The 22,516-nt window shown below is 39.6% G+C and overlaps 1 protein-coding gene across 7 annotated transcripts in view; it reads left to right on the top strand.

Moving 5' to 3' along the window:
* Positions 1–22,516, top strand: part of DENND2B (DENN domain containing 2B) — a 183,560-nt gene that overhangs the window by 80,230 nt on the left and 80,814 nt on the right. For 2 of the 7 annotated variants that reach the window (XM_040608188.1, XM_040608185.1), the window contains exon 1: positions 13,383–13,484. The exons of the other annotated variants lie outside the window; for them this stretch is intronic. The gene's annotated coding sequence lies outside the window, so the exon portion shown is untranslated. Of the gene's footprint in view, positions 1–13,382; positions 13,485–22,516 lie in introns of those variants that run through there. 7 annotated transcript variants of the gene reach the window in all.

The raw sequence follows: 22,516 nt of genomic DNA, 5'->3' as shown, positions 1-22,516 counted from the left end.
AGCAGTGGAGGTCCCGTTTGTTAGGTGCTTTGGGATAGGAGCATGGGTTGTACCAATGTCAATGAAATGCTCCAATCACTTTGGCCAGGTCAGGTGGCATCTGTTCTGGCCACACCTGATGGAGGGAGGGTACCACACCTGATAAGCTGTACAAGGGTTACTCCTAGCTGACAGCACTACAGTATGTGTATAGAAAGGGTATATTGGGAGAATTTTGCTGTTTCAAATACATAGTAAAGACTGTGATTCAGGTGAGATTCACAGAATTACTGTTTGATTTTGTCCACTTGAAAATGAAGGGTCAGAGGCAAAAAGTTCCTGTGTTGACAGCTGTCAGGTAGAATAACTGGTGCGGATGGAGAAGTTCAGACAGAGAATTTGAGAAGGGTTGGCTTTGATCTTAGCAGGGAGCTATAGTTCAACTTCAAAGTGGTGTTGAATACTGGCTTGGTTTGGCTTACCTACCATTGTATTCTGAAGTTTTCCAAGCACAAACAATGGAAAAGGGAAAATATAAATTAAATCCTGAGATTTTTCAGGATGGAAGCAATGGAAGAGATTTTTTTTGAACAGTTGATTTCTCTTCTGTTTTTTTTAAAGGAAAGCCTCGTTTTAATGGCACATCTCTGTTTTCCTTTTAAATAAACATTTAAATGTTGGATTTGTTCTCGGTTTCGGTTGTCCTTCCCTATTTTGTGCACATATGGCTGCCTCTGCATTGTCTCTGTATCTAATAACTTATTTCTCTCTTTCAGCTCTCTGCCATACCTTCCCACTTATCTACACATATTATTGAATCACAGCAATCTCAGGAAATTCCCAGGCAATTTTCTTGAGTTGGATGAAACTGCCTCATCCTGATTAGCAAGGGATAGGTTGGCTTACAAAGTAGCAGTGAATTAATAACCCAGAGCCTAAGGTGGAACCCCTACCCTAGTCCTGTCTCTGCTAGTGACCTCCTTTGTGGCATTGTCACACTCTTCCCATGTCTAAATCTTTCTTTAGGCTGATTTGCATTTCTTCCTCCTGGTACTTTTCTCCTTTCACGTTCTCCTTTCACTTCTTAAATTGTGCAGTTGACTAAAGATATAGATAACCAGCATCCATTCTAGTGTCTTTTATTAAGGATATGTTAAGGCTGTGTTAAAGCTCAGCAGAAATGGACTCTATATTCTTGTACACTTCCCAATTTGTCAGTTTGTGCATTTGGCATCTCTTAGTACAAAACAGGAAAAATATGGGGGGGGGGGGGGGCAGAATGGCTAGAGGAATTTCTAGAGACATTTTCAAGTTGTTTATCATCCTTCCATCAGTGTAGACAGATTGGTGCTGGGAACTTGGGTCTAGACTTCAGTGAACTTGGGTCTAGACTTCAGTGAACTTGGGTCTAGACTTCAGTGAACTTGGGTCTAGACTTCAGTGAACTTGGGTCTAGACTTCAGTGAACTTGGGTCTAGACTTCAGTGAACTTGGGTCTAGACTTCAGTGAACTTGGGTCTAGACTTCAGTGAACTTGGGTCTAGACTTCAGTGAACTTGGGTCTAGACTTCAGTGAACTTGGGTCTAGACTTCAGTGAACTTGGGTCTAGACTTCAGTGAACTTGGGTCTAGACTTCAGTGAACTTGGGTCTAGACTTCAGTGAACTTGGGTCTAGACTTCAGTGAACTTGGGTCTAGACTTCAGTGAACTTTGGGTCTACTCTTTTGTTCTAAAATCTTTTCCATTCTCAATAGCTTAGAAAGTACTGTCAGGTACTAAGTTATTGGATAATAACTGTCAAATAAACTGTCTTTCCTTATCATCACCATCTGTTTTGATTAGAATTTGTCAGGAAAAGATTTTGTAATTACAAGTATAGACCTGAAGCTAAGGAAAATCTTTGAGTTGCACTTGTGTGACAAGTGAGGAGATGAATAGGTTGTCATGCACCAGTTCTTCATCCATTATTTTGCCTTATGTAATCTTCTTCATCTGTCTGTGTGAAATCCTGTAAGAGGATGTTATTTGAGTCAACCATGAGGATTCTTTGTTTTAGTCAGACTGTAAATCAGTGGAGTAAGTGCTGGCATAATAAAATTTTAAGACTACAGGATTTATTGCAAGCATGTTAAAAAGTCACTTAAACTGAACAGTCATTGTCTTTGTTTAGTATGGGATTTGACTGGAGATTTGGAAATCTGCACTTTCTCTATAATTTGTAGGAGTAGAGTTTCAGTAAGTACTGATACTGGCATAACACAGGTATATTAGTCTCGTGGTGGCTAAGACATCTTTTTAGTGTTATTTCTTGTCAGTCCTAGTTTTGGTGGGGTTTATTTTTGCAAGACTGTTCAGTTGGACTTGATCTTAAAGGTCTTTTCCAACCTAAGTTATTCTATGATTCTAAGACGAAAGGTGTGTTTCAGTGATAGTGTCACTACCTGGTTCAACCTTTTGTGATTTCTCATGGGTCAGTAAAAAAGATCAGTAAAGTCTATAGAAGTCTTTCTAATTACTTTGGTTATGAATCAGACCCGTGTAGATCATAGATGTAAATTTTAATAATAAAAATCTTCAGTGGAAAGGAAGTGCCTACAAGTAAGCATATATACCACTGCATGCTTTGAAAGCATCAAGATTCTTGCAGTAACTAAGACTCCCTTGGTCCTCACCAGAGTGTGGATCCACTGGCATGAGGTACCACAGCTGTTTTCCCACCAGCGTTGTGCTAATGGCAGTTTAGGAAGTGAGGGAGAGACAGAGAGCAGGGTGAGGACATTATTTTGGAGGATAACAATGAGTCTCCCCTGAGAAACTGGTTGTGGGATTCACAGGTTTCTGCTGTGAGCACAGGAGGGGAAAACATTTGGATCTGAAGAAAGTGATTTAAATAAACATTCAGACTAAAGCATTCTTTCTGAAATTACCTGAGGTTCATTCACCAATTGTTACAAATGGAGATTTTTGTGTGTCTTAGGTGCGACAAATTTAATTGTGCTCTGAATAGAAAAAATGTAGGAAGATGACAGGGGTGGTTGAAGGTATGGAACATTTTCGCTACAAAGCAGGAATAGATTGACTGGGACTCTTTCATCCTGAAAAACAAAGGATTGGAAGGGAGGAAGGGGTAATAGAAGTGTCTGAACAGAGATGGTAAATAGGGAAAAAAATCTCTTGCCATTTAAGAATTAATCATATGAAACTAGAAGAGAACAGTTTGAAAATCAGTTGAAAAGATGGCACTTCTCTGAACCATCTTTTTACACTACGGAACTTACTGCTATAGGATGTTGCAGTCTGACAAATTCATGGAAGAAAAATCTACCAAAGGCTTTTGGCCACAAAAGCAAAATCTGTAATATGTCAACAGACTGTTCAGCTGGTGAAGTAGCACTGCATGCTCCTCTTGCTCTTACGCTCTTCTTTAGGCACCTGCTAACTGACACAGTCAGTGACAGAGCCTGGACTAGGACTGTGCAAGCCAGAGAGGACATTCTGATGTTGTTTGGAACAACAGTCAATTATAGGAAGCAAGTATTAGAGATTTCGCGAAAGGGTCATTATACTTACGAAATGAGACTTTCTGGCTTTCGGTGAACTTCAAGGACACAATTTTAATCCTTCCTTGTGAGTCACTGAGGTGAACGCCAAGGAACAGGAGGTTAGGAAAGCACCTTACGCATAGCTGAAAGCAACTTCTTAGCAATTCTGGCAGGAAGCAGCTCTGTGAAATCTTACTAGCCATTCAACGGGAGACAAAGGAGCCCATAGCATGCTTGCAGCTAGTGCATGACCCTTTTGCATCAAATGACTACTTGGTTTGATTGCACCATGCTTAAGAGGATCAGTGTAACTCTGAGGAAACCTTAAGAGAACAGAAGTCAAAGAAAAGGTGTAGTTATGTTTGTAGCTCTCTCCCCCCAGTGTGGCTTGCTTTCCCTTAGCAAATGAGTTAACGTTTATCTGGAGTCTTTGTGTTTTATTGCAGAAACTTTGTTTGAATTTGATTGAATTATAACTTTGTTCTAATCTTGAGTTTGCTTCAGTGCAAAGGTAAGTGTAGAAATGGCACTACTAGCTCTGACTTAAAAATCACCTCAACACTGTACTGTATGAAAAGCGGCATACAGTTATGTCTATGAGGTCATGCTCTACTTAACAGAATATAGGTTTCAAACTTGTAGTCTGTTTAGTCTAACAGAGAAAAGGAGAAAAAAACTCTGAACAAAATAATTATATATTAATGTATCGTTGTATCTTAAAATTGCAACTTTATTTGAGGTGCTAGATGCGACTAGCGCCAGTCCAGAGCTGAAAAATGTTTAAAGTAAGTGTGGCTACATAACTTCTGCAAATCATTCTATGTCTTCCTCTCTGGCTAATATGCCATCTTGTAACTGGGGATCTCAAAGTGTCTTACAGACTTAACTTGAGCCTTTTCACCTATTGTAGTGTGCTACTGGAGTACAGGAAGGGTTTGTTTTTAGAGGAGCCCATCGATCTACAGTTTTTATCAGAGGGTGTTGCATGAGGTGTAAGTAATTTCAGAATTTGGAGATACAGACTTCTTCCAATGTAGTTGTAAGTGATGGGCTTTACCTCCAACATTTTCTGTGGTGCAGGCTGTGCCTGACCTGAGTCCCACCTTGCAAGCTGGATGCAGAGCTAGAAATAGTAGAACTGTGCTCCTGCCATGTGTGTTGCCCTGATAGAGGCAGTGTTGGAATGAGAAACAGAATAAATCCATTTTTACTGTAGGATAGGATTTAAAATCGATTATCTAATTAAAAATATTTTAAAATATGACCAGTGGCTTTTTGGACAGAACATATTGCTGTACGCAGGTTTACTTAGACATTGATTTGGTGTACTTTCATGACTAATAGCTTTTGGCTAAATGTCTGTTAATCTGGAAAAAATTGTATATATTAATAACTACTTTTGTAAAAGGCATACTTAATGTAGACAAAACTAGGAACGTATTTTGATTAAGCAATATATGCACTTTACAATATATCTCAGAATAATGTCACTACAGTTATTCTCAATTTCTTGGAAAGCAAGTAAAGGTGATTGTGCTCTAATTTCTTGCAGAACAGTACAAAGTCTGTCCCATGTGAAGCACATTTAAAATGTGTGCATATGAGTTTCACAAATCAAGACTTAAGAGTGAGCTTTTGAAAGCTTAAGCATATTTGTATACCATTTACAGTGAACAAAAAACAAGTTTACTGTATTTTACTAGTATTTATTGTATATTATTATTACTAGTATATATTGTATATATTGTAGCTTACTAGTAATATGTATAGAAGGACTGCCCTGAAGAGCTAGAACAAACATCTTTTTGGTTTAATGTCTCTGGGCTTGATTTGGGAAGATAGCCAAAGCAAAAACCCATCCTGGTTAGGGTTGTGCAAAAGTACCGTGAGTCTGAAGAAACCTATTCTTCGAGGCTATGTGTCTGAGGAGAACTATGTCATGTGAGTTTTGGTACGGATTGGGTTTTCTGATGTGAGCTGTTGTCTTTCCACTCAATCTGCACAGGAAGGGTGACATCCTCAATGAGCTGGAGATTGTCCTCCACCTGAACAATCATGATTTAATGACATGATGAATTGAGGGTGCTGATGCATCCTGTTGCAAGGCATCAGAAATCGGTGCTAGCACAGGATTACATCTGCAAATTCCTGTGAACACTAAGTCGCAAGTTAAGTTCCTCAGCTAATAACATTCATAAAACTTCTCTTTTCTAAACACATCTAGTTGAATCTTTGAATCAAATACACTCTTGCTTGGTTAAAACTAAAATCTGATCTCCGAGTTGCATCTTTCTCCTTGCCTGGGAGGAATTGAGCCAGGTACCCACAAACCTCTAAATATGGGCTTTGGTTTTTATCTCCCAGGAGTGTGTGAGGCCATTCCTGCTGTCACCAACAATTTGTCAGCCCCATTAATCTATCATGTACTGAGATATATTTGCATTGGCTTTGTGGCTCAGACTCTCTTCAGAATTTTAAGTTAATTGGACAGAATTTTAATTGGCATGAGTTAGCTTACCTCCAGTAAAGGCAATGGAGATGCACCGCCTAAACTGAATTACTGTCTGGCCTAATATAACTGAAGAGGTACCCAAGGAGTGTTTCAGCTGAATTGTTTATAATTCTTTAAATATCAATTAATATAATTACTTATATTTCTGAACTAAATGAGCCCATGGGGTAGTGTTATGTCCAGTTGTTATCATGAGTCTGGGATTATTCACTGTTGTTATTCATAGGTAAAATCACTGTTGGAAATTCAGAGGGAAGGCTCCTCAGGCTGATGCATTCACTTGCTGCTAGCTAAACCAGAGGCCATATCTGGACCTGTTTCCACAGGGCCTCAGCTTCTGTGTAGTCATCATCAGTCATGTAGATGGGAGGCCAGATGCTCCTCTTCTGGAACAACAGGTTTTTGCATGCTGTGTGCTTGCATCTTGATTTTGGGGGTTACAGATGACCACAGGAGGGGCAAGGCTGTGGAGGGCTGATTTGCAGTGTTAGCAGAACCAGCAGAGTCCTGGGGTTTTTGTGTTCGGCTTCCAGTATCCACCCTGATTCTTTTTTTTGGGAACCTGGTAAATAATCACTGCATTTGTGTAAGCAAACAAACCCTCTCTTGTTTTAGCAACAGTGGTCTTGATGTGTGAGCATGACAGAACGCAGCAAATGTAGGCTATGTAGGAGAAGTATTGCTTGGGGTGGTTACTAGGAAAAGTATTCTTTTGGGTTGGTTACACGTCTCCATCATGCATTCATATCCATGCTCAGCTACTTCATGTGCACATCAAGGTCTTGTGTTTTATTACTGTATTTCTATGATGAAAGCAGAAAAAAACCTGACGTGTAAAATCACTTCCAAAATCAGTCAGTCAAGCCAAATGCATTCAGCTGTACAGAAAATTTATATATTTTTTTTTATTTTTAAGTGAAATTAATTCTTGGTCCACATTAATAAATCCAACTAAAATACTTTGTTTCCTTTGAAAAAAGGGTTACGTAGTTGTGGCCTGGGCAGAGGACCAGAAAAATTTTGTCCTAAGAATTGAGGCCTCCAGAATTCTTAAATAAAAGAATGTGCAGATACGTCTGGCATTGGGCTTAAGCAGTGCTCCACTGCTGTCAGTGCTGGAGTGTGGGTGGCAGTGGCAGTTGTTTGCTCTGCTGGCTTGTCCTGGGACTGCTCTATTTTTTTTCCCTTTCCGCAGTAAATTTTTCATTTCACAGGTGATCTCATGTCAGAAATAAAACCTCTCTGTATAGGGAGAAGTATTATCTTCAGAGAGGCAATGCCTGTGCAGTACTTTTCTCTCAGAGAGATCAGTTTATGGACAAAACTGTAGTGCTTTTTGCTTGCTGTTACATGATTTGTAACAATACGATTTTAACTTAACTCATATAATTTCAATCCTTCTGTTATTGTAACTCTCCAACCCTAATAAAAACAAAAAAAAAACAAAAAAAAAACACCGAACAAAAAACCAAACCCCACAACCCAAACCAATGCCCTTCAGATTTCTGTTAAACTGTAGGCACTGTCCAGATTTATTGTCAGGTCATTCATCCAGGTGTGGTCCAGTCTGCCTGCACTGACAGATGAATTATCTTGCAACTAATGCAAAAGAGCTGTGTTCACGTCTGGGGCTGGGTGCCTCAGGGGGCAGATAAGGCAGAGGGACACAGAACAGCTCCCTTGCCAGTACTGCAGCAGAACGTGGTGAGGGAGATAACTGCGTCCACCATGATGGAGCCCGATCCTACTTTAAGAAAAATATTAACAGTAAGATAACAAAATTTAATTTTTTTGTATTTATGTACTTCATGTAAATATAAGTGTATAGACTATTATATTTATTACATTTATTACTGAATTTTCTGAATGGAGAGCATTGTGAAGAAAGCAGTAACTTGGAAATCAAAGAATGCATCTTCAGCTCCCTGTGTTGCTCTAAACCAATGAGGTTTTGGTCTTATTTGAAACTCTGTGTACAATTTTCCCAGTAATTATATTATGTGTGATTTGTCTTAACATGATTATGATACAGTATTCTCTTATCTCTTACTCTTTCTTTGCTAAGTATGTGAGCAGTATTGCTGTGAGTGATAGAAAAGCTACTTCTTTCCTTTTTGTGAATGGCTGCATTTCAATTACAGGTGAAAAGACTCTCTCTGCCTGGGCTCTACGGTTAGTTGCACAGTTTAAAGGCGTCTCCATAAAACATTGGTTATAGATAGCTATACTGTTCTTCACAATTGGATAAAATTTGCTGTGTGGATGATGTTCCCATCTGTGCTTAATAGGAAGTTTAGTGAAACGCTTGGATGCCAGTTAAGTTTGTGTTACAATGATATGCTGGGGGAAAAAATGTTAGTGTGTTTGCTGCTGCCTCTACTGTGTGCTGAATGCTTACCAAAACAACGGAGTGGTGTGTCTCAGTGAAAACCTTTCTCTGCAGGAGGCACGCAGGTGTAGATGCAGAAAACTGTGACAGAGAAAACAGCAGTCTAGAAGTGGCTGATGGTTTTTCACAACTAAAGTTGTGCATCAGGGGGAGATTTGTGCATGGTTTGGCAGGTTAGTAGTTGTCATTTCATGCATATTTGGGCCTACGAGGTCTTGTTTTCAAGGGGCTCTGGAGGTGGAGGAGTGAGACCAGCTTGGAAAGGAGAGTAAGCTACGTATGCCTAAAGCAGGGAGCTAAGTCTTCTTTTTATACATTTTAAAATAAAAACTTCTTTTGTTCCATCACTTGTGGGGTAGCCTGGGCTGAAACAGCTCCCAGTTTTCCCAGTCAGAGCAGCCCTTGGAGACTGTGTTAGAGCACCAAGGGGCCAGTGGTGTGAGTTCAGCTCATGTGCTCTCCCTGTGTCCCTGCCTCTCCCTACCGCCTGCCCTGGGCAGCAGATGAGACAGGGCTGGGACTGTCACCTCGCTGTGGCAGAGCTCCTGCCAGCTGAGCGTGGCTTAAGGCAAGGAGCTGCTCTGCACTGAACTGCTGAGATGTATTTTCTTGCCAAAAAGATTTGCCTGCTGCTCAGAAATACTAGTGGGAATCCTCTTAGCACTTTAGGAATTTTTGGGAAAAAACCCGTAGAAAATTTGTTACTTTAAAGAAGAGTTAAGTTTTGCAGTGAACTTGAGAATAGGAAGAATAGCAGTTCAATAAAATTCTGTTAAGAGTAAGCAGTATGCTAGGTTATTTGAGCCATGAGGAGACACTGCTTTTTTTTTTTTTTTAACCATTGAGGTTTAGAAAACAATACAAATAAACTTCAGCCAAACAACTGTGAAAACCGAAAAACTGATGTGAAATCTATTAGCAAGTATTGTACTCATTTAAAAGCATAAACAACTTGAACTGTGCAGCTGACAATTTTTCAGCAGGTCAGTTCCCAGCAGTGCCAAGCTGCATTTGGTTCTGAAAGGAACAAAAGCTGTTATTTACCCTGTCAGGCTGGAGGTGGGTTTGGGACACGGAGCTCTGGCAGCTCAACTCTGAACAGGTTCGTGGGAGGCAGGAGGGTGCCTACTGTCATCAGGAACAGAAACATCAGCAGTGGGAACAAGTCAAAGCACTGATTCAAGTGACCCTGAAACTGGGAAGAGCTCGAACACAGACTTTGTGTTTATTGCTGTCCTTTATCTGGGTAAGTGGCATCAGTGGGGTGCTGATTTCTGATGGTCTGAGGCATAATGTTCCTTTCCCTCGCCCTGCTCAGCAGTGACCTCAGGGCAGTGGATCACAGGGCATACTGAAATCTCTTGAAATCTGTTTATCAGGGTTGCAGAAATATTCTTCTAAGCACAGTGGTGTAGAGATACAAGAGAAGAGGGGTTTGTAAGACAAGGTAACAGCTTCTAATTAGATCAGGAGAGAGAACTGAGGAAATAGACCTACTTTTGGATACGTTTCCTCAAACAGTTGATGATAGGGCGTGGGTAATTTTCCATTTCTGTTGTTGGCCATTTCATTTCACTTTAATTTTAGATGTCCCTTCAGGAAGATGCATTACTTATTTTATGTGCACTTGTCAGTCAACCAAGTCACTTTTTTTTAGATGCAAGTTGTGTTAACATATCCCTCCCATTTGCACAGCTTTTTAAGGAAAAAAAAAAAAAAAGCCCTACAATTCTGATTGCATTTTGCTTCGTGCAGCTTCAGATCAACTTTGCTTTATTATTACTTGGAGACCGCAGGAATGTATCTTGGCAAATTACTTCTCATTGTAATTTAATTCTCATGGCACTTTGAATGCTTGTAGATGCAGCAAATCATACCTCATCATTAAAATTACATTTTCTATTAGGGTTTATATTTGCTAAAAACACTGGAAACTAACAAGCCTCTTAGAAAGCAGAGAATTGTAGTTGACAGGTTAGACTAAAAGTGACATTTTTAATGCAATTGTGTTCTGTTCTAGTACAAAGACTACTTAGACTAATGCTGCAATATTTACTTGTTTAATCACTACATTTACATTAGCGTACTCAGTAGTACTAAGACCTGAACTGCTCTATATTTTTGCCAAAAATTATTGCCACAGCGTAGTTTTGGAAAAGTTTCTTACATCTTTCTAATGCTTTTATTGCTCTGAATGTAATGAATAAAAGCAATGAGCAAGATACTTGTTAAAACATTTACAGGAGTCCTCATCAATGCAGTAACAGAAAACCAGAGTAGAAGTCTCATGTGAATTTGGGTTTTGGGTGGTGGTAAGAAGTGAGACAGAAGTCCACAAGGCATAAAATGTAGTAGTCATGTGCCAAACATTTTTCCATCATAATGCAAATATTTCAGTTTTTCTGGAGGAAGTTGTCCTTGGCAATGAAAATCTGTTGCCTTCTGGGTGAGGAAGATGTTGGCAATCTACTGCAAAGACCAACAAAGATACAAGTCATGAGTATTACTAATGATGTTTCAAGTTCTATGAGTATCTGTCCATTAGGAGCTGGTCTAAGACCCTTATCTCTTTTCACTTGAGCTGTTGAAAAGCCATCAGTATGGAAGAACAATTTCCGTTCTGTGCCCTAATCAGTCCGGATTTGAATCAGTGTTCAGAAATGAGTTTTCTCTTACCAGTTTCCTGCACTGTTTAGTTACCCTAAAAAGATATTTTCCACTTGAGCAGAACAGAAAATTAAAAGAAGACAGCAGAATGTGTAAAGAGTGAGATTGAAGGGAAGATCTGAACATAATGAAATAAAGGTAAGTAAAAGAATTATTTTGGGCTTCTTCCCTGGTTAGGAAAATAGTTTGTCCATAAAGCCAGAGCAAAGAGTGCATTGATGTTGCATCCTCACAGTCTGTTCACAGAGTTTATACTTTAAATAGCGTAATAGCTGTTCACCAGGTGATATTGTGTACAGAAACTGAGAATTAAGTGCTTGATTCAGTCTCCATACTGAACGTCGCCCTTATATTTGCACTTGAGGAACGTTAACGGCAAACAGCCTTTAAAAGCAAATGAAACTGTAAGCATTTTCCTGCAAGCAGGAAAATAGGAGCTAATGGAAATACGCAGGTGGCATCCATATTATTACAATATATACATGCAAAAAATGCCCATAGTGCCTAGGAGACTTTAAGCAAGGGATGTGTCAGTGAGAGTTCTGTAGGAAAGCAACAGGTCGTGGTTATTCGAGTGTTGCTATCAGCACAGAGCCAAGGACTTGCAAAAGTGTGCCTGTAGGCTTTAGCTATGCATAGGACTTTCTAGCAATCCATCTTTATCTTTTGTATTAGATGGGACTTTTTCAAAAATTTTGTCACTATTCACATCATGTACTCTGAGATTATTTCCATTTTGGCCATTTTATATATTCCTGTATATAGAACTGGCCCTAAAACAAGGCCCGAAAATACTGGTGTGCCACAAGGGTATGTAATAAACATCCACCCCCTGGCGCTGTTGAACAGCAGGCAGGGAAGTGCAGGCACCTTGTAGGGTGAACTTCCATGCTGAAAGCACAGCTGAATACAACAGTTGTAAAAGATAATGATGTTCCTAATAGTCAGATGCCACTTTTTTTAAAAAAAACAAACAAACCACTTTTTATTTATTTATTGAGCCAATTCACAAAATTCTGTCACAGTTCCTGATGAGCTTTAATCCATATGTATTAATATTTTATTACAAGGGAGCTGTAGAAAAACCCTGGAGTAAATCAAAAGGATTAATTTGTTTTCTTCTTAACCATAGAAAGAAATGGTTAGGATTGCAAAACAATGTAACTTCTTCGGCATAGGCTGTCCACAATACTATGGCTGTACAGCAAGTACACCTTTATGACAAACAATTAACAGTAGCTAATAGATAGAACTGGTATTTTGCATTTTGGATTCATAGAGTAAGCCTATTTTGCATCAGAATTTCTCAGAGGTAATCTTTTACTGGGTAGCAACATAACTATTTGACCTGTGAAAACTGAATGTAGTGCCGTGACGGTAGCATGGAAATGCTTTGTGTTTCAAATTCTGCTAGAAAAACCTCAGAAATTGGTTTTTTTCAGGTAATGCTGGCAGGCAGGTGGACTGTTGGTACAGGAGACGTCTAGGGATTGGGATGGGGTAGTACTGATGATGATCAGATATGGGTAGTGTTGGTTAATCCTCCTGTTAGCACAGCATAGGTAACTCCAGCTGAGTCCCCTTTTTTCTGTGCAGCGGGCTGCATGCCCAGGGAAGCAGCAGAATGGCTGTGCAGCAGCTGAGGCCGTAAGAGGACTCGTCAGTACAGACAATTGAACAAATGCCCAGTAATCAGACTACTCTCACATGAAACCTCTACTCCCTTCATCTGCTGCTGATTTGGAAAACCACTTTATGTCAACATAGGCAAACAGCGGAGATGGCAGATAGCCTGTGTCCATTTGAAGCTGTTGGCAGAGACCTGAAAGCATTTTAATGTGGATTTTTAACCTCTCCCTTTCCTGTCAAACAGTTCTGTCACCCATGTGGGCTTGAAGATACGTGTTGTCTGGCAGGCTTGTTCATTCTGTATGTGGTTTGGTACCTGATACAGCAGCTATGATTTCTTTAGCAACAGGCAGCTGAATTGCCTTAGTTAAGAGGTTCAGGAAAGAATTGCAAATTGTTGCTCCTTGCAACTTTAAAATAAAAACCCAAACAAACCTAGATTTTTTCGAAGGCATGAGCAGCCAGGATGAAACTTCTGGCTTGCCAGATTTCTCACACACCTGTCCCTTCGAAGCCAGCATGTCGGATTGCAGAGAAAGGCTTTGCTACTGTTAGTTTCGTTAAACATTAATGCCGGTTTCCTCCCTTTAAGTATACAAAGAGACAAAGGTTTGACAGACGCACTCAGACGGTGTGTCATTTGTTGCTTGACAAGTGAAGCAGGCAGCATGCAGGAAGCACAGAGGCTACGGCAGGGCGCGGGTGGCTGAGAGCAGAATTCCTCCATCTCCATTCTGCATCTTTCCAGGAGGAAAGAGCTTCTAAGTAAGTCTGGGATTGGTAGGCTGAAGCAATCTCAGTGATAAGTAGTTGTGTGCTTGTCAGAGGCATGAGAGAAGGAAACTAAATAAAGTAGAAGTGAAGAGCATGATGTGCCTTAGCACCGAACTCCTTAATGTCCTTTCTCATAACCAGTTTTGCAGTAAGTGGGCTTTCTACTCACAGACAGGAACTTGATGCCGGTCTTCAGCTTACTAAAGACAGCGATAGGAGTAGCTTTAATTTCTAGTTTGCAGCTGTGGTATAGGACAAGGGACTTTGTGGGTCTATAATTTTTACAGCCCTTTCTCTTCCTGTTCTTCCCATGCCTCTCTTGCTCTCAGATAGAACCTAACTTCTCTGCTTGGCTAAATGAATGTTACTGTCTATTCTGATAAGATTCCATGTTTTCCCCCTTTAATTCTTAAAAAATGATTTTTAAGTTATGCAGCAGTATTCATACCCATGCATTCTGCCACTGCTCTCTCCCCCCCTGCCCAGATACGCCCCTGGATGACCGTGTATATGAGGAATGACATCCTTTATTTCCTGGCATACTTGCGATGCATACTTTGGACATACTAAACTAAATTTGCTTTTATTGTATAGAAAGTGTTAGTACATTAGAGAGAGCCCATACTTATATATACTTAGGCTGAGTACGGCTTACAACAACTGTGCTTTTCTAAACGCTGGCCAGCTGCCGGAATGGAAACTCAGTGGTAAATGCAGTGCTCCTGGCACACTTTTGTGTGTTGTGTTGGTTTTGATGCCTGGTTTCAGTTTGTTTTTTTTTTTAATACGTTTTCGAAGAAACTTACTTTCTGGGGTATGAGACAGCTTGAGATTTTTTTCCACTGAATAAATCGCAGAAGTCTTACAGGTTTGTGCTTTTCAAGAAAACATCAGTATTGCGGGCCAAACTCTGTGAGGCTCTGAGGGATATAACTTAAGGTCAGAATCTGGACTTCAGTTTGCTGCTTCAAATATTCATTAGTTGAGAGCCCATGGGTTACTGCAAGGAGGTTGTTGTTAGTTTTTCTAGTCTTTAGAGAGCAAATATTTTCACAGCTGATGAGCTTATAACCTTGATAGTTGCTTTTTCTTGCTGCCTTATACACAGATGTTGGTATTGCCTCATTTGCTCTGTAAGGCTTTCATTTTATTGATGCTTTGCCTGATGCTATCTGTGTATCTTCCTGTAGGGACGTGAGGTTTATTTCTGACTCTGTCCTGAAAGGAAAGGACGGGGGATAGAAGAAATGTCTATTTGCTTTCAGTTGCTGTAAGTTAAATGTTTAGTTCCCTAAATTAAGTAAAACTTCCAGTTCCTTATTACTGTGCAGCACTCCTGTTAACATGTCAGTGGTAGCAAAATGTTTTCATCCTCAGGGTTATAATGCATGCAAATTCTCTCATACGATTGTAAAAGTAGAAAGGTATTGACCAGCTCCTTATGAAACCTAATAGGCCAACAAAAGAGTATAAAACTAAATCTGCACTTTTATAAGAAGCCAAGGTCTTGTGAGAATGAAATACTTATAAAGCATATATAAATTCCCAAATATTATCCTGATTCCAAATCTAGGCTTTAAATCCGACAGCTCTTGTAGGTGTGGTGGTGAAATGTGGTCTGGGAGGCTCATTTCAGCTGGATGAGTAATGTACACGTTTACGTTACCCTTGATCATGGTGAAGAAAGTGATGGGGAGTGTCTTTCCCTGACCTAACTGTGCTCCTGTTGACAGTTAGGGTTAGCAAAAAGCAGAGAGAAGCCAGTGGCTGAATCTTTTGGAAAGTTTCTTTTAGATCATGATTTTGAATATTTAAACGTTGCTTAAGCACTGGCTGATCGTTCTTTTGTTAATATTCAGTGAAACTGAATTAGGGCCAGATGTAGCCTTTGGTCAAGTTAAATACCTTGTCTGGACTCTTAGGTAAATAAGTATGATAGCAACAAGCATTGCAAATCATAGCTTGGTTTTTTTTTTCTTTTTCTTCTTTTAATTTTTTTATTTTTCTTTTTTCTTTTTTTTTTTCAGTTTGTGTCTGCCAAAATGGGGAATAAATAGATCACTTACTTTTTCAGAGCTGTATTCAACTGAAAAAATCACCCTGACAACTCTTGTCTGGCAGTCTTTCATATGACACTCAGTTGTAGGTTTGCCCAACACATTTCCGTATTTTCCTGCCTTGTTTAGCTAAACAAAGTAGAACAGAGCATACAGTAACCAGTCAAATATAGTAACCTAATTTAATTTTCAGTGCAAATGTTATTTAGACTGAAACTTTGTTCTTCGTAAGTGTGCATTTGCACCAGGTAAATACCTGAAATCTTCCTATAATAACAGTTTTTGCATCAGTTTGCATCTGTAGCAACTTCTTTTTAGTAATTCTTGATTTGTGCTGAAATAAGCCAGAAGAAAATCAAACCCTGATTCATAGATGTTTAATGACAGTGAATGAAAAAGGGCCATCAGTGAAGGTGTTTTTAGGATTTGGTTTTATTTCTCATTATCTTTTTGATAGATCTATATCTATTATATATTTGACTGGTAATAAATTAAACTATTTTTTTTCACCCAAGTTGAGTCTGTTTTGCCCATGATGGTAATTGGTGACTGATCTCTCCCTGCCCTTATCTCAACTTGCAAGACTTTTGTTGTATTTTCTCTCCCCTGCCCAGTTGAGGAGGGAGAGTGAGAAAGCAGCTTTGGTGGGCAGCTGGCATCTAGTCAGGGTCAACCCACCACATCTATGCACACTGTAACGTGTACCAAGGGTCATGTTTGTTGTCATAGCTGGAATTTATTTTGCATTCCATAAGGTCAGAGCCACTGAAGAAAATTATGCTGATAAGAGGCCAGGGCTGTGAACCTTCAAATGTTTCCTCCTCCAGAGGCAGGATGCAGCCTCCAAAGATAAGACGTGTCGTATAATCAATTAGCATGCACAGGGCAGACTGTGAATGTCTATTTTTGTTATTTTACCCATAGTTACGTTCTTTTGCTGATACACTCTGTGTTTTACAGACACTATGAGAGGAGCAAGGGAATATAACTATGGGTGATTGAGCTGTGGTCTGTTGTGTGGGTTTGGATGGATTGTATATGATGATATGAGGGATGTCAGCTCACAACTTACAGATCAGCATAAGTCATAGCAAGCAGTGGCACCTTCTGAAATGCTGTTGGTACCCTCAATCCGTCCTCACACCAAAACTGTGCTGCAAGTCTATACTAGTTGTTTCTTCTGAACACAGAAAGTATTACATATTACATATTACTTGAGCATGTATTTCTGGTATTTGAGAAAGCAGCAAGTGTCATGTGTTTCCTTCCATCTCCCTTGCTTCAGTACATCCACAAGTCATATTTCACTTACCAGCTGGTTCTTCACTTTTCTGCTTTTTCAGGTGCTGAAAAAAAAAATCCTGCATCTAATTTTGTTCTTGCAGTTGTTCACACAAAAGTCATGTGCTGTGAGAGATATTAATAGCGCTTCCCTCTAGAGAATCTGTTATGAATATTTGATTTGTTCTTTAAAACAAAGAAAAAATGTAACTTTGGGGAAACTGTTTTGGCCATCTTCAAGGGTTGTAATGAATGTCAACATATAGGTGAGGCAGACAATTGTCAGGGTGCAATCATGTAACTGACTGGTAAGTTCACAGAGGAAAGTAGTAACCTTTATTACATTGGAAAAATAGTCCAAGTTTTAGACACAGACATCTTTGGAAATCTAGGCAAGTGGAAGTCCACTCTTTAAGAGTCAAAGGAGAGAGGGTAAAACTGATGAATCAAACTAAAGATGAAGAGCAAGGGTGCAATTCTCTAGTCTTATTGTAAGAGTAATACAGTAACAAACAAAAAGCTGTCAGACTCCTTCATCCGTATTATAGAAACGTGTACAAAAAGTGCCCTTCAGAGGACAAAGGAGCTTTCTTAGGTTTAAACACCCTGGAGTATGCTGGTTGTATGCCGGTGTTTCAGCTTTTTGCAGAAAGTTGAATTGAGTGGCTGCAGTTGTCTTGACGACAAGATAGCACCCAGCTACTGGTCAGAGATGAGACCCCCCAGGGGCCTGACAGCTCTTTAGACAAAGTTTAAAATCAGAATTACTCCTTCTTTTCCCCTGCCTCAAATAGTCCGTGTTTACTGGTGAACTACCCTCACAATACGTGAGCTTCAAGTGCGTGGCAGTCAGGTGGGGTCGGTTTGGGTGGGCTGTATTCAGACAGGGCTGATGTTGAGGTTGTTCTGGATTCACTGAGATAATGCAGGAGCTTCTATTCTGCTGGGATTTTTAATTAAATGTATTTGTTTTTATTATTTATTTGATTTTATTTCCTATGCCATGCAGTAACCCCAGAAGCAGCACAGGCATTTTCAGATCTTTTCAGTCACTTTGGTGTGGTTCTGTGGTAACTTACTGTGTTTTCTCCAGATGTCTCAGGCCTCAGACTTGCTGGATTGTGATATTAGTAGTTGAAGTGATGACAGAAATTAAGAATGCCTGTTTCATAGCAGACAGACGGATAATGGATTTCAGTTTATAACCTGCTCTATTAGGATGCTTTCTCACTGTGTTAAATAAACGACTTTACACAACCAGAGAAATGGAAAAAGCAAATCTCTGCAGAAAGACCTCACTGGACATTGGCAGCACACTGGGGACCAGAGCTCAGCTGGTGGGTCTGGAAGGAAAATGTGGATATTGGTAGGAGAGGCAAAGAACAGATGTTGTATTTGTTCTGAAAGCAGCTTCTCTGAGTGAATGAGATTGAAAATGGTTGTTAAAGGTGGGATGGAGTCCTGAATTCCCATTCTTTTTCTGTCCCTATTATATTTATTATTAGGTCTATTTGATGAGGTTTTGTGTGACCTAGAAGTTGATTTATATGTAAAGCAGGGAAAACAAGCTTGGCTGTATTCTGCATTAGTGTGCGGCCAGGACTCATGACTTTCTGACTTCCAGTTCAGTTCTTTTCCCTTTGGGTATAGAATATTTCAGTAAAGTATACAGTGACTTTGTAAGGTGTTTTGACTTGTCAGAACAGAAAAGGGATGAACCTAATTTACAGCAACAATTCCAAACCAGACTTCCAGACCTAGAGGTTACCAAACCCAGAATGGCCTCAGATATGTGAAAAACTAAGCATGACAATTTATAGAAATAATTTTTAATCCTTCCCAAACTGAATGCATGTAAGTGTAGAAAACTTGCAAAGCTCTGGCAGAATTAGTTCCACAGAGTTTATTGCTTTGAGATTTCAGAGAAGATAAACAAACACGTTGAAAAATCACCTGTGCTTTGAAAAAGCAAAGCTGAGAGCTTCCATGTGTGCTGGAGCTTCGTTGGACATGCTGGAGCATGTTTAGACATGCTGCTAAAGAACAAGTTTCAAGGACTGGCAGTTCTTAAACAGACAAATAAGAGCTTGTGCATTCTGCCTGATTTAAGAAAATGCTGTAATTTGCTGTGTTGCCACACTCTCTCCAACAAAACTCCCAAGATCTTAAGAAAGCAAGTGAGACTAAAGCATGCTGAACTGTTTCCAGAACATAATAAAAATACATAATTGGAGTGGAGATATAGCAGTTGAAATATCTATTGCATAAATTTTTACTCAGAACATGTTATGGGAAAATAGTAACTATGAGGGAGGCTTCCATTTTTCAACTTTGAATTTATTTTATTTTTTTAAAAGGAGAATAAGCAATGGTCCAGTGAAACCAATGTACTGTACTTCAGTGGAAAAGAGAGAATGGTGCTCTCTGATATTTCGTTTCTTACTTTTGATTTCTTTCCATGTGCAATGAGCTTCTGGTTGCTGTGATGGAAGGTACAGCTCAGGCTAGTCAAATCTTCTGTGCTTTGGGTAGTCATTTCTGTCTGAACACAGGGAATGAAAAAGTCTTAAAGATGGTATTGTTTAAAAACCATCCTGCACTTGCCTTGTAACAGAGCAGAAGACTACCATAAATCTAGAGCAGCAGGGAATCTAGCCCTCTCAGTCTAGATAATTTCACAATTTCCTGTTATCTTCTTCACCCTTCAAAATTTCTTGGCAAAGGCATGTAACCTAGTGCATGCTGATTGATCACATTTTATTTTACACTCATTAGTCATCACCAGATTTTCTTGCTGTCTTTGCTTTACAGATCCACTCTAATTCAAGTATTTAGGATCTGACTCATCAGCTTTGATTTATTTGCTCTTTTTTTTGTACAGTTGTAGAGCATAGTTGCCACTTCACGTAATTTGCTTTGGCAGAATGACTCCTGAATTTCACTGGTGTAAATCAGACGTTTTGCTTCTAAGCAGTCAAAACACAGTTCAGCTGCAGTTAGCTGTGTTCCTGCGTACTTCTCCTTATGAACCAATTGCAAAGACCCAGAGCTCTGGAGGGGTTTTACACACAGGAATTCACCACAGCATCTTGCAAATGGGTTCCACGATTGTTGTCATTTACTCGGTACTTCTTGGGAGCACAGAAACTAGAGCTTGTAAAAATGGCACACAGCTTGATTTTTTTTTTTGTTTCACAGTCCTAGTGGCCTATCATTTTGTAACTAGTTCTGATATGGTCTCAATTTTTATTTAAATGGAAAGTATCAAAATTCCTTGGGGGAAAAAGAAATTCAGAAGTACAAACAGAAAAATAATTGGTGTTTCTATTTTTATTCTATCTTTAAACATTTTGCGATATTTATCCACTTTGATTTTATTGCTTCATTCTTTCTAAATGCTGGGACTTTTCCATCACTAGCACATGTTCATGGGAGTGAGCCTATTTCAAACAGTCTTACAATGCAAATTCACCATTCAGTTTGGGAAAGTATTTTCTGTCTTTGTTTTTGTCACAATCCCAAAGTCAACAGTCAAGGGGAGGAGGTTATCTGGAATGCGGATTTTCAGGGGTTTGAGCCATGCTGCTGGTGAGAGCTCAAAAATATAAAGGGTCTGGTGGAAGAGAGGGGCTCTTGTGTTGCCACTTACATCACTTTCCTTCCTAAGTGAGAGGCAAGATATAACAAGTTGTACTACTTGCTTCATTTCCAAGTTGAATCAGCTCAAAAACCACTTCAGTACTGTGTGCCCAGCACTGGAGTGTGAAAAGTTCACCTCCTTTACTCACCATAAATTCTTACTTACGTTTAAGATAATTAAATATCATCTGTAGTTATCTACTTATATAGAAAATTACAGTACTGTATACTATGCCAGAGTGCAGAATATATTGTAATAGGAAGATTTACTGCCAAACAAAACTGGATTTAAATCCAGTAGTGCAGGAGATCCCTTTTGTCTGGTCTCAATGTTCCCATAAGCCCTAGTTACAAGGAGTAAAAATCAATAACATTGATTTTAAAGTCCTTTTCTACTCCTTGTACAATTAGTATAAAAAAAGATACAATTAATCTTCCTTGATGTAGTATGCAAAGCAGCTGTTCAAGCTGCTCATTTATATTTGACAATGTCAAAGCTTAAAAGTATCGTCAATAGATGGGATCCTCTTGGGCCATCTCAGCTAAGCAATAAAGCTGTTTCAGACCAGGTATTTTGGTGATGGTTGTAGTTTGACCCTCATGCTAACCACCTAGTAACCCAGTTAGACCAGTCTGACTACCTGCGTTTGTCCCTGAGCATTGGAGCATTCGCTGTTCTGCCTTACGGTAATGCCTTGCTGAGTGCTTTGCAGCAACCGCTGTTACTGTCTGTCCCCCCTGCTGAGGACGTCACTGGGGGTGAGGGAATGAAAAGAAATGGCACAGCAGTGCAAGGAAATGATGCTGAGTCTTCGCTTCTCTTTGCAATGGTTAGTTTCATAAGTCATCTCAAAATGCAGCCAAACCACTAACTGGTAGTGTTTGATAGCTAAAAGTGGACTTCTCATAGCTTTTTGGAGGAAAGCACTGAGGAAACTATTCCTAGTTCTTGTATAGAGAGAGGAAGAGGGAATTATTTGGGAAGTGTCCCTCAACATTGCCTCAACCAAAGTTGTTAAGGTTTTTTTTAGCCTTCTTCAAAATACTCTGCTTTTTCGCACCTGGAGAGGCATAACTGGAAGATTGCTGTAATGCGGTAGTGTGTTCAGGTTTTGTTTGTGTAAAAAGTATTGATTTGTACCAGGACCTTTCACAAGCGCCTGTCTGACAGAGGCAGAAGCATGTTTTTCTCTTTGTTTGCCAGGTGATTTCCTGGCAGCAGTGCCCTTAGGGTGGTGTGAAACTGTACTAGTTACAAGGAGCTGTCGGTACGGAACATTTTGAAAAATGCTTGTTTTGTCCAGGTCACAGAAGTAATGACACAGAAACACTGGTTCTATTTTGAGCTTCCATTGATCTCTACCTTTTCTCTCCTTTGCGTACTATCTTAAATCAAGTGGAAGCTCAATCGAAATTAATATCATAGGAAGCTATTTTATCTGTTCTCAGAAGCAGTGCATCAAAATGTGCATGGTGCGCTTGGTTCCAGTTAACAGGTGAGCAGGGTGTGCTCCTCTCGCACTTTGCCTTGCTCTGCAAAGGATGGATTCTGGTGTTTCACACTCATGGTGGCTGACATAGAGTAGTTGCTGCTCCTTACTCAGGAGACCCTTCTGTGCCGCTGAACCGCTCTGTTACAGTCTGACCATACAAGGCTCTGCTTTTGGGTGGACGTAGTCTTGCCTCTTGCTCAGTTCAAAAGATGTGCATCCTTATTTTTTGTTTCTGCATCCTGGATTATGGGTAGGAGTCAGGTCTGAACCCATAATATGATCCATTTTTAGTGTGAATACAAAAATGCAAGTACAGCTTTTTAATGTGAGAAGTTACACTTGCATGGGAGAAAATACACTTTTGAAAGTCCAAGAATCCAGTAAGTTACATCTTGTTCTCTGAGTTTCTTATTTCACTTGCTTTTCAATTATTTGGAGGCTTATACTGGTTGAAGATTGGGACATAGATCAGCTTATCTGGGCATACAATACAGCCCCCAGGATTTAGGGTGTTTTCAGCATTTAGTGATAAAGATAATTTCAGTTTTTCATC

Source organism: Falco naumanni, chromosome 10 (assembly GCF_017639655.2).
Source record: "Falco naumanni isolate bFalNau1 chromosome 10, bFalNau1.pat, whole genome shotgun sequence".
Taxonomy (NCBI): Eukaryota; Metazoa; Chordata; class Aves; order Falconiformes; family Falconidae; genus Falco; species Falco naumanni.
This window is presented reverse-complemented; position numbering and strand designations above follow the sequence as displayed.